At 38.3% G+C, this 12,974-nt stretch overlaps 1 protein-coding gene across 2 annotated transcripts in view; it reads right to left on the bottom strand.

The window, feature by feature from the left end:
- FRYL (FRY like transcription coactivator) overlaps positions 1–12,974 on the bottom strand; it is a 184,349-nt gene that overhangs the window by 150,961 nt on the left and 20,414 nt on the right. The window lies entirely within an intron of this gene.

The following is a 12,974-nucleotide window of genomic DNA, read 5'->3' on the forward strand; positions in this document are numbered from 1 at the left end:
AATGTGCAGAAATTATGACAGCAGCTAAGACCAAAGGACCGGTGAGTAGACCAGCCCCATGGAATCTCTTTGGATAAAGAGAAGACAGGAGATCACTCACTTGTGCTCTGGACAGCTGGGCCTCATGAGGACACCCCAGGACAACAGTTTCGGGTGGGTTTGGGCACTGGGAGACGAGAACCATCATGCTCTCAACCACAGCGGAGCCTTTAAAGGACACTGAATTTGCTAACTCACTTTCCAATCACTTTTGGAAATTACCTATTCAACTACCGTAAGGATATTAGAGATCTTCAAAACGACAAGTTTGAAAAGCCATCTGGTGAGTTTATTTTTGTTCCTGAATAAAAGAAAAACTAACAATAAACTTAAGAACTTAAAGAATTAGAAATAAACGGCAAAAAGCTAAATAAGAATCTGATTTAAGAGGTTATAAAAGCATTAAGGGACCAGACAAACTTGGAACAATGGAATATTAGGACTTTTACTGTAAGATTTTGGAAATGATTATATAAATAAACAGAACATTCATGGGAACCGACATGTTTAGTCTATCCTAACTCAAAACAGAAACTGGAAACTTTAACATTTCAGAAATTGAACACTAGAGGGGACTAAAGATTCCAGGCAAAAAGGAAAAAGGAAAAACAGGGGGGTAAGCCTGTCTCTTGTCTTTAGTCAGCACTGGAACTTGCAAAATGACAGTAAACACTTTAACATTTGAAATATGTTATGAGATTTTTGAAGAACGGGGTCAAAAAATAGCAGCTACAATCTCAGCAATGATGTATACTTCTATGAATTGATTATGTCCCAAAGATATTAAAGCAGAAATTACTGATGCAAAAGAGAACATCTTGGAAGATTTACAAGATAAAAAGATGAAACAAATTTTGCCTGATAAATAAAGAATTTGCTGAAGGACTGGAAAAATTTTTAAAAAAATGAACTATAAGACAGAGGAAACAACTAAAGTGGAAATACAAATGACAAGCCAAGAAATTGACCTGGATAAGGACTTTTTACTGGACTTACAAAAGTTGGTTAAAGTCTTGAAGAAATCTTCAAGATGGGAAAAAGAAAAACAGAAGAGAGATCAAATCCTATGACAACATCTGAATGAATTAAGATTAAGATTGTTAGAAGCAAAAGGAAAGTACAAAGTTGGTTTGTTTGATCAAGGTTAGGACATATTTGTATAAATCTGGGATCCCTTTACGGACTTTTTGGTGACACTAGGACTGAAATGCTAATGATTCATGTATTTGCATATGGATAAGGGATGGGTTATGGGAAGAAGAGATAGCTGCATGTAACATTATAGGAGATGAATTATTAAGTTTGTACTTGTGATGAAGATCAGGAGCTACTTCTTTAAATATTTCTTTTTTTTCTATCCCTTATTCTTTTTCTTTCCTCTTTTTTACTGTACACTTTTTTTTTACTTTCCCTTCTTTTTGAATTAGTTTGTATTTTCTTTAATTGTTATTAAAACTTTAATACAAATTATTTACATATAAAACTTTTAATACAAATTAAAAAATAAAAATAAATACATTAAAGTCTGATAACGGGGAGAATATTGCAACTGGGAATTTTAAAATTATTTGAACAACAATTATTTGAAAAAACATTAAGTTAGGGCCCTGAACAAAATGAGGTTGTAGAAATAAAGAATTAAAGTATGATAAAGTATCTTTCTGGTTGATGCAAGGTTACCAGACTATTTTGGGAGAGAAGTACTTAACACGGCTACTTACGTGCAAAATAATTTCCCAGCAAAAGGTGCAGGTAAAACCTCATATGAGTTATGGAATGGGAGCAAACCCAAACCTCTCCTAAAGGTATTTTGATGTAAAGCTTATGCATCTATCCTTAATGAAAAAAGGAATAAACTGCAGAACCCAGTTAGGAATAATGCTAAACTATCAAACAGGAACAAAAGGCTACGGAGTTTGGGACTTAAAAACATTGTGTTGCTCATTTTAATAGATAAAATATTAACCTGAATGAACTGCAATACTTATATACAAATCAGCCTATGTTTATGAGCATCACTTAGATATATCTAGGAAAGTCACAAAGAGAACAAGCATGCAGGGAATGTGTGTGGTTGTACAAACTACTATAGACTGCAAAATAAAATAAATAAATAACCAATCCCAATCACATTATTTGAGGACAACTTGGAATGTAAAAGAATTGCCAGCACAAAGCAACCCAGACCCAACATGAAATACACAGATGTTAAACTACACTATGTGAAAGACATGTAAGAAAAGGGACAAGTAAAACTTATATACCACTGAACAGATTATATGGTGGCAGCTCAGGGATTATGATGGTACAACCAATTATAGTAATTCAGTGCACAGAGCTGATGGGAAAGGGGAATGTTGGATACATCCATCAAATTGTTTCTTCATGGTGCAGAACAAAGGACGGGTCACCTGGTGTCCTATTTTCCATTTCTATTCTGCTACTACTAGGTACAAAAAAGGTTAAAGCTGGAATAACCAAAAGCTACTCCCTTTGGGATTGTCCATGCTAATTACCAACAGTACTGTTTCCAGTGACTCAGGAAAATTCTGTGCCCTTTAAATATAGCTATTTAGAAATACAGATAAGGTAAGCTTTTTTTTCAGCTTTTTTCAGCTTCATATTTTTCTCTTCCTGTTTTGCTAGTAAACTGTTTTGTTGTTTTATGTTTAATAAACAAACACCCACCTATTTATTTTTGCCAACTGAACTTAAAGATATGTATGCTTGCTCTTAATTTAAATAAATAAATAGTAAATAAATAGATTTGGATATAGGGATTGACTAGAAGTGTGCTGGGTGCAAACTAAACTGGAAATTACCCACAGTAATTTTCCAACATCTATTACAGTTTTATTAAACTGAATATATTGGCACTAGCATACTTTTATGGAATAATAAAAAAGAAGAAATTTAATTTAATTTAAAAAAACACACCTCTCTGGATTTTGGTAATGAGAGAATCAAATAAGATCTAATTTGGCATCAAACCAAACCTAAAATGACTTCAAAGATATCAGAGCAATTTATCACTAAACACTGAATATATGTTTCTTGACAAAAATCGTTGCTGTACGGAAGATATTTGTTAGGCTGACATCTATTGGTAATAGGTTGTAACACCTCAAAGTAAAAGAGAAATTCTGGAAGAGACAATTATAACTGCCAATTCTAATATAACAATTAGGTCTGTAAAAGGCCTACCTCACACATTTTGCTGCCAATTCCCCATCTCGTGTTTGGTCTGGCAATAACTTGTCCCATCTGATGCCCAATTTTCCAGCCTTACTCAGGAAATGCAAAGCTTCATCTTCACATTATCTAACTTTAGAAATATTTTTAATAGATACATTATTTTAATTTTTTAATTAAAATCAGAAAGATGAAATTTGCATGAAAATTAGAACATTATATTCATAGATATTACTGTGCTATGCCTTTAATTTTCTTTTAAGGGCCCATAACTTTATTTTTCACCACTATTTTTCACAAAACAATTATAACATTTAAAACAAAGCTACACTTCTACTGAGGGATAAAGCATTAACAGGGCCCTGAAAGGCTTTGAAGAAGACTCTGAATGTTAGCCAACTTTGTCCTGCTACTAGTTTAAAACCATCCTGAACAGCCTCATTCCAATCAGGACTCATGCTGGGATTAGAGCAGAACTCCAGCAAGTATCCGCTGGAGTTGTGGGCTTCATATTCAAACCGAAGTAGCATGCGTGGGTGTGCACATGAAGTTTCTCAACATCTTAAACCAGGGTTTATGCTGCTGCAGAGGGCAACCACGTGGTTCTAAGACAAGACACAGCTGCTTTAAGGAGCTGCTGACGAGTGCTATGGAAACATTCCCCCTCCCCCCACCAAGTACAGTGGTATCTTGGTTCAGGAACTTAATTCATTCCGCGACTCTGGTCGCGAACCGAATTGGTCGTGAACCAAATCAAATTTTCCCATAAGGTTCAATGTAAATACGGTTAATCTGTTCTGACCCCTCCGAATTTGGTCGCCAATCGATTTTTGATCATGTCCCAAATCAAATTTCCCCATAAGGTTCAATGTAATTACGGTTAATCCGTTCTGAACCATATGGTTTTTTTTTTAAACCGCAAAAATATGAAACAAAATACAGTACGAAGAGAGAAAAAGCTAACCTTGCTCAACACTTCTGGGGTGGAGGACAGGAAGGCGGGCGGGGAGGCGGTTACTGCTTGGAGGGAGAGTCCCCCTCCCTACAGGAAGCCGCGGCGTGTCACGGGAGGGAAAATGGCCGTGGATCCTGTTCGTAACCCGATCCGGCGTTCACGAACGGAGGCAAAATTTTGCAAACAGAGCTGTTCGTGAACCGAATTGTTCGTGAACAGAAGCGTTCGTGAACCGAGGTACCACTGTACTTTTTTCCTTTGACTCTAAAATGGTGAATAGGGCAGTATCCATAGAGATACAACAACATGTAAAATAAGTATACAGCAAACTTATCAAGTACAGTGGTACCTCGGGATACGAACGCCTCTACTAACGAACATTTCGGGTTACGACCAGCTTCAGCAGGGAAAATTTACCTCGGGTTACGAACTCGCCTCGACTTACGAACCGGATTCGTGGCCATTTTCCCTGCTGCCATGCGGTCGCGGCTTCCTGTGGGCGAGGTCATGGTAGCAAGGAGATGTTCGGTGAGGCTTGTGGTGTGTTTTGCGGTGTTTTGCGAAGGTTTTTGGTGTGCGTGTTAGCATGGCTCCAAAGAAAATGCAGAGCAGGCTTGGTGGGAGTAAGGCTCTGAAGAGAAAATTCCCTCGGGTTGCGATCAAATTCGGAAGGCGGAACGGATTAACCGTATTTACATTGAACCTTATGGGAAACTTTACCTCGACTTGAGACCAACTCGAGTTGCAACCAGAGTCACGGAACGGATTAAGTTCGTATCCCGAGGTACCACTGTAATGCCATTTCACTGACCTTTTAACTCTGATGGTACACACTGAAATAAACAAGGGTAAGTCTTGGTACACAAATATAACATTTTGAGATAAGAGATTTACAATTGTTTTTTTATCCATTCAATCGTATCTGATTCTTGGAGACTGCCTGGACAAGTCCCTGCAGTTTTCTTGGCAAGGTTTTTCAGAAGTAGTTTGCTACTGGCTCCTTCCCAGGGCTGAGAGAAAGTGACTGAGCCAAGGTCACTCAGCTTGCTTTGTGGCTAGGCCGGACTAGAATTCATGGTCTTCTGGTTTCTAGCCTGATGCCTTAATCACTATATCAAACTGGCTCATTTTGAGATAGGAGATATACAGTATACCTTGCCTAAATTAAGCAGAAAAGAATTATACAGGTAGTCCTCAACTTATCACCACAACTGGGACAGAAACTTCCATCACTAAGCAATGCAGTTGTTAAGTGAGTCACACCTGATTTTACAACCTTTTTACTGGGGTCGTTAAGTGAATCCAGCTTCCCTCATTGACTTTGCTTGTCAGAAGCCCCCTCGGAAGGTTGCAAATGGCAATCACGTGTCCCCAGGATGCTGCAACCATCATAAATACATGCCGGTTGTCAAGCAACCCAATTTTGATCATGTGACCCCGGGGACGCTTTGACAGTCTAAGTGTGAGGACCGGTCATCACTTTTTTTTAGTGCTGTTGTAAGGTTGTTAAATGGATAGTTATAAGTCCAAGACTACCTGTATCTATATATTCATGGGATGGAATGTGAGGGTGGCTTTGGAAGATGGGGGAAAGAGATGCCGCCTAGGGAATGATCAGATAAAAGAGAAAGGAGTCCGCAACAGGGTAACAGTCAAAGAAAGAAACTTAGGAAAGACCCGCCATAACTACTCAGGAGATAAATAGGGAGGGCGGGAGATATGTGCTCTCAGACTTGCAAGAATATGTTAATGTAGCCTTATAATAAAGTAGAATTAATTCATCTAGTCTTGTTTCCTGCCTGGTTTACCTGGGACGGCTGACAATTTGTTACTTCAAGCTACTTTAGTTTACTACATATCATATTTGCTTTCATTTCAACTAATCTATTTGCTTTAGTCTGATTAGTGGTTCTTAATCTGCAAGTTGCAACCCAAATGTGGGCTGCCATGATCCTGTTGATAAATTCTGCGCAAGCATGCTAAGACATGGGGCATGATGAATTGAAATGAACTGATTTGACAGCAAGGGATGAGTTAGACCTTGAATGAGTATGTGAGATTTCCACTACCTTTGAGATTCACCCCCTCCTCCCGCCTCTTTCTAACACTCAGCATCTGACCTATCCCTTTCCTGTAGGCTCACAGGAGCTTTGCCCAGATATTTCTGCGTCACAACACAAACACACTTACTTCCCTGTGTACTTAGTCTGTTATTAAGGATTGTGATTGTGCTTTGCAGAAAGTCTGGCTTCAATATGTGAAAAAGACAGAGGCAATTGAACAATTCTTTGAAGTAGCTGTGTCAGAACAATTAAATATTCAGGTGATGAATGATGCAGTTTAATTGAAAATCCTGTAGAAACTCTGCAGTCTCAAACAATTTCTGTCTTAAAAACGGAAAACTACCCCATAAAGAATACTAAAGTGGAGCTGAGCAATTTACTCTGCATTTTATTAATGATTGTAACTTTATTTATAATATAGTATGGAGTCCTTGGTGTTCTCTGAGCTTGGTTCTTTTCTTGTAAACGTTTCATTACCCGGCTAGGTAATGTGAATTTACTCGGGGTGTGCGTGTATTACACACACACACACACAAATTTCAACTTGTATAGCCTAAAAATAGAGCAGATTTTTTTAGATAATAGGTTTTACATATCTCATTGATTATGGTATAGTGGTAACATACTCAGTAAATAAATCGCTAAAGCAAAATAAATTAAAGAGATAACTTCAACCTAAACAAAGCACTTTGGTTAACACAGAGCAGAATTTCCTTGAAAAGGAAACAATAACTTAAACTACAATCAGGCATTCCAGCCAAAAAAGTATGTTTTGTGCCACAAGCTAGCCTTGCTCCTTATGTTGCTTGGTGCTGCAAAGCAAATGAAACTGCTCAGCACCAGCAAGGACTTGGTGAAATCAGCAACTATCAGCTTGATGCTCTTGACCTATAGGAGTGAATTTATCAAGAAAACCAGATCAAATGGATCTGTTCATTCATGACTGCAACTAGAACATGATTTAAGATGCAACTTTTCAAACAGACTGCCAGAGTTATTCATTCAAAACTGAATCATGTGTTACAAAGCAGGGTCCAGTGTTGTTTGGGTTCTAGCTTGCTATTAGACTGTTATTAGTATTAAACAATTAGCAGTGTATGAGAAACAAGTTCTTAATTAAGTCTTATACTTGTGATCTTTTCTACTCACAGCAAATGAAACCAGTAGGGACATAAAGTAGCTGTCCTCTAAGCTGAACCAATCTTTGATCTGGCCTACAGCACCTCCCTTTGTCTAGACAGATTTCAATACAGGACTTTGGGAAGTTCCATTGGTTGTTTTTGCTTAACTTTTTCTGCCTTCATTTTGGGAATGAAAAAGAAGGCAGAATAAATTAGAGAAAAGAAGCCAAAGAAAAATGAGAGAGCAAATTCTCTAAAAGAAATTAACATTTTCTTTTAATGAAGTCTGGGCCAATGACCCATAATAAAGTTTGACAGATTGAAGTTATCTAACACAGCTGGTCATACAAGTTGTTTTCTATGAACACTCTTCTACTCTTTTTTTTAATCAATAAAAGTAAGGAGCCTACCCATAGTACAAATAAGGCTAGGGAAGCTTCAAGCTTGCAGCTACTCCATCCAAAGTGGCTATGAAGAATATGGAAGCTTCCATTTCTGAATAATCACATCTTGCCACTTGTTCAAATATTAAACTATGTTTAAGCATTTACTGTTAGCCATAACAGTACACCACTGTTGATAAGGTTGTTTCCTTTAGCTATGGTTAAGCTTTCCCACAGGTTTAAAAAACCATCACAACCTGCTTTAATCAGCCACAGCTGTGCAATTTACATTAGAATAAAGAGATGGGAGTATATGAACTCAAGCCCTACTGTGGCTTATCTTCATAATAAGTAAGTTATTCAAAAGCCTTTGTTAGAAAGCAAGGATCTGGCAATAAAGAGTCAAAGAGAAATGTGAATTAAGTTACATAACCATCATAGGAAATGGACAAATTTGAAGTTTAAAATGGATCATCTGTAGTTCTACTGTACAATGTTCAATGCTTTGGATCAACAGCCAAAAAGATCGTCTGGATAAGTACGTACACACTGCACCCACCAACACTTCCTGGGGGGGGGGGGAACCCTCATCTTTTCCTGGATTCATACAGTAGCTGCCTGATCATGGGTGGTCTCTGAATTAAGGAATCACCAACATAGTCACTCATGACTTAGTCACCTCCTGATTGGACTACTGCAACATGCTCTACATGGAGCTGCCCTTGGAAAACATCTGGAACCTTCAATTGGCCCAGGACATAGTGGCACTGGTAGTTATGGGGATATTTTATTTATTTTTCAAATTTATATATGCCACCCATCTCACTATACAAGTGACTCTAGGCGGCTAGGCTGTAGTTATGAGAGTTCCTCATTATACCCATCTGTACTTCACAAGCTGTACTGGTTCCCATCAGGCTTCTGGGTAGAATTCAAGGTGGTTATCACCTAAGAAGCCCCATATGGCAAAGGACTGGGTTATTTGCAGGACTGCCTCCCCCCTAGAGTATCTATCTTACACTGAGTCCCCTCACTGACACAATGTCACCTTATGGGACCTCAGAGGCAGTTCTTGGTGGCAGCCCCTGCTTTTTGGAATAACCTGCCTTCTGATATATGGTTGGTCCTGATCCTGCAGGCCTTTAGGCTGTCAAGACCTGACTCCTTGCCCAGGGCTTTGGATCTGGATGAGAGTAGTCCCAATTGCTGTGTTGCAGTATATTTTAGTCTGGTGCCATTTTATGGTTTTAGTTGGTTTTTAAAGTATTGTATTGTTTTTGTAGTTCATTTTTGTGTACCACCCAGAGTCACTTTGTAAATAAATAAAAACAGCACACTCACATGTGCTCCAAAGCATTATGTCACCCTCAGCTGGCACCTTCTTAATTCAAGCATATATTTTCCTGGGATTGTGCAGCTATCATGCAAGCTATGCAAGCTTCTTTAAGGAGAAACTGTCAGATGGAATATGCAGGTTTATGCACATCCTGAAGTACCTTTTCAGCAAAGAATGTAAAGGGCACCATATCCACATACAGAACCAAAGATAGATAAATAATAGTTTCAAAACACTCAGCAGTTCAGTTAAATTATAAACAAAGAAGGCGTCTTAGTAGATTTCTCGATATTCATCTAACCGGAAGGGTAATAGACTATGGATAACTGCAGCAAGCCTATTTTTGTCAGAAGCTGTGCATTTTTTTGAATAGAAAATAATTCAAATTACATGAGTTGAGCAAAGAGTATGTATGTATGCATGTGACTTATATGGCCGCCAGCTTATGTATGTACCATTAGTCTGGGTAGCTCACATCAACAGCAATAAAAACATAAAAGAAACAATAAAAACCAGCATCTAAAAAACAGTTCCTGGCACCATAAACCAACACTCCCTAATACTTAAGCAATCACAATTGCTAGGCCTCTAACTTCCCCTTAGCTCAATGCCTGGGGGGAAAGCCAGCTTTTAAAGGTCTACTAGAACAGTTAGGGGGAGGGTGTTCCACAGGGCAGGGGATGCTACTGAAAAGGCATGCTCCCCAGGCCTTCAACATTTAACAGAAGGGACCTGGAGCATGCCCACCCTATGCCCTCAGGGAGAGGTGGTTTCCCAGACAACCTGGCTCCAGGGCTTGAAAAGTGATAACCAGCATCTTGAACTGCACCTGGAAATAAACTGGAAGCCAGGGCAGTTTGTGCAGTAGTGATGTAATACGGATAGCCCAAGGGCGCCCATAACTGCGTGCACTGCTACATTCTGGATGAGTTATAATTTCCAGATGGTCTTCAAGAGCAGACCCTGTAGAGCATAATGCAGTAATCCAACCAGGAAGTGACCAAGGTATGGATGACTGAGCAAGGCCTCTTGGGCCAAGAATGGGCACAAAGGCCCCTTAGCTACAGGTCTCACCTGCTCTCGAGCAGGAGCTGCAAGTCCAAAAGGACTCCCAATTGCACAACAGCACACCATTCTAGGAGTGCTCCCCATTGAGAATCAAAAATGACACCTCTCCAAATCCAAATGGATACCCTTAAATTGCAGTCCTAATCCTTCAGGAGGAATGTGGTCTTATTCAAAGCAAGTTGAATGACACACTGTGCTCTTAATCTCTAACTGCAAAAGCCCATCCAAAATAAAACTACAGTAGGTGAAACTTAAAATGGAGGACAAAGTGTTGAAAACAAAGGGAAACTAAAGCAATTGATAAACAAAAACTAAACGTGAGGAAAGAAATTAAAATGTATGCAGACAATCAGTTTCATATAACAGTTGCCCTAGAAGATAGTTTCAATAGGAGATAGTTTAGGCATTATCTTCCAATTACCTCCTTCAAGAAGCTAGGAATGCACCTTATCATAGAAAGACAATTATTTTTTTGATCCAGCCCTTCTATTAACTGTTATATGTCAAAACAGGCAAAATTAATAGGCAATGTGCTACGGTCCACTAAAATCCATGAAATAGGTCTAATTTTAAGACCTATTAAATTTTAATTTTATTTTAATTTTGCATTTTAAGATATATGCCTTGGCTGAATTGCAACACTAATTACAAGCAATTACCCTCAAAATACTTAGCAGATACTCCAGCAAGTCTCCAAGGATTCTTTCTAATCATATTCTTCAACAAGCTGAAACAAGTCCACTATTCCTCCAGACTATTTCACTGGATGACATTCTCATGATAAAATGGCAGCAATCAAGCAGTCTATCAACTTTCCTGTTACAAGCTTGATAATGAGCTTTACTACATTTGGTCAGATTTACACTATATTTTGTTTTGCTCCTGCCCCGTGGTTTGCTGCTTCATTGCAGGCAGCTGTGTATACTCTGTACTGCACAAAAGTACACCTGGAAGCAACTGTTTCTATCACTCAAGACCTCTCCCAATTCCACAAAACAACTATGGCTTCAACAGGACTGCCAGCATCCTAACTGTAAATTCCTAGTGGACAAGATGCCCTCAGATTCCACAAGCCTTCAGAAAGGATAATAATCCTGTAGAGAAAAATGGGTGCTTCAGGTTTTAAACCTCTACAGAAAGTAAACAAGGGACTAAAAGAATACCATGTATATAGTATATCATGTTCCTGATAATGAAAAAACACCAAATCCATTAATGTGAACTACTGTATATATTGTGTCACCAATATGCTGGGACAGCCCCACTATTTATTAATCTGCGGTAAAGTTCCTAAACAGCAGTAACTCAACCACTGATTCATTCCTATTGAACACTGACAATTTATCCAGTTAATTTCTCTTGTTTTTCTCCAAGGGCAAACTTTTTAACGTTCCTTACTATGCTATGTTAATAACCCAAACCAGCTCTTAAAAGCAGTCGTTTTTTCTACATGGTTGTAAGCCTTCCTCAAGAATCTGAAAAATCCATTGAGAAGGCCAGTGGCAGTTCCTAGATTTAAGCACTATCACTTTAAGGAGTATGGCAGGCCAGCCAACATTTCACCCTCAATGAAGAAGGAATTGTCATTCCACTCTTCTCATTCAGGTAGAAAATAAATGGACCATTTGGACACAATATAGGGGCAGAGGAGAATCGTATTTGTATCTCTTTACTGATGCTACAGACCCAGGTCTACTTTTTAAAATTATGAGCACCATCTTTAAAGGGAAACTAGGCAATAAAAAATTATTATTTTGCCATCAGATGGCACTGTAAAGCACTCCATGAACACTACTAATCCTTCAATGTGCTTAACTTACATTTGATCTGTACTGACTTCGTGTTAACATTTGAAGGCGAAAAAAAAATAATAAATTCTTAGATGGTGAGAAAATGCTTTGCACACAGAGATGCTAGGTTCAATCCCAGTATTAATTTTTCCTTTGACGATAGGCTGTCTGAACTCTGGAGAGCTATTGCCAGTCATCACAGAACTGTAATATGGCTCAGTACTCAGCAATATAACAGTTTCTGGGGTTTCTAGACAAACAATTCTAATGACAGGAACAGCTATTAAATTAACTCTAACACTTTTCAACCTGTTCTAAATATATTTTCAAAAATTGATCTGCCAATGTGTTTCTGAAAACATCTAGGGTCTCTTTTTCCACTCAGTAAGAATGTATACAAAGATCCAACACTGGATCTCCTGTTGTTTTTTTAAGGAACTCAAGGGAAAATAATATAAGCAGACAACAGTGTTGAATGAAGAAAATGACTTCATCTCTCAACTGATGTTACTGCCAAACAAATATTCAATTGTTAAGAAATACTGGGGGAGAGAAAAAACGTTTCCCAATCAAAGAGTTAATAGCAGCTGGAAGGGAGCAATTTCAAATAAGAAAAAGCAGATAATTCTACTATCTTGATAAAGCTGCCCCAATTCCAGTCAGGAGACACTTCTTCATTTCTTTTTAAGCCACAGGTAGTTTGGCACTGTGAATTAATACAAGAGAAACAAAGTATTCCTATATTTTACATATCCTACATCCTATGGGCTGTCTTCCTTATGATAACTGCTAAATAAGTACTTACAATAAGTAAATTTTTCTGTCATTCATTAAGTTTCCAAAACCTCATACTTGCTGATGACAGTAACTGCTGCTGGAAATAAAACTGTCCCTGGAGAAACTCCAGTTCTTATGTTACAGTCCTGTCTTGTTGCAGCTCCATTCTGGCAAGAAAAAGAGCACCAATTAAAGCTGCAATCCTTCACACATTTAAGATCCACTGAAACTAGACAGATTTTTTAATAGA

Source organism: Python bivittatus, unplaced genomic scaffold (assembly GCF_059951505.1).
Source record: "Python bivittatus isolate LINGU-HERP-01145 unplaced genomic scaffold, Pbiv_v1 ctg000070_np1212, whole genome shotgun sequence".
In the NCBI taxonomy this organism is placed as follows: Eukaryota; Metazoa; Chordata; class Lepidosauria; order Squamata; family Pythonidae; genus Python; species Python bivittatus.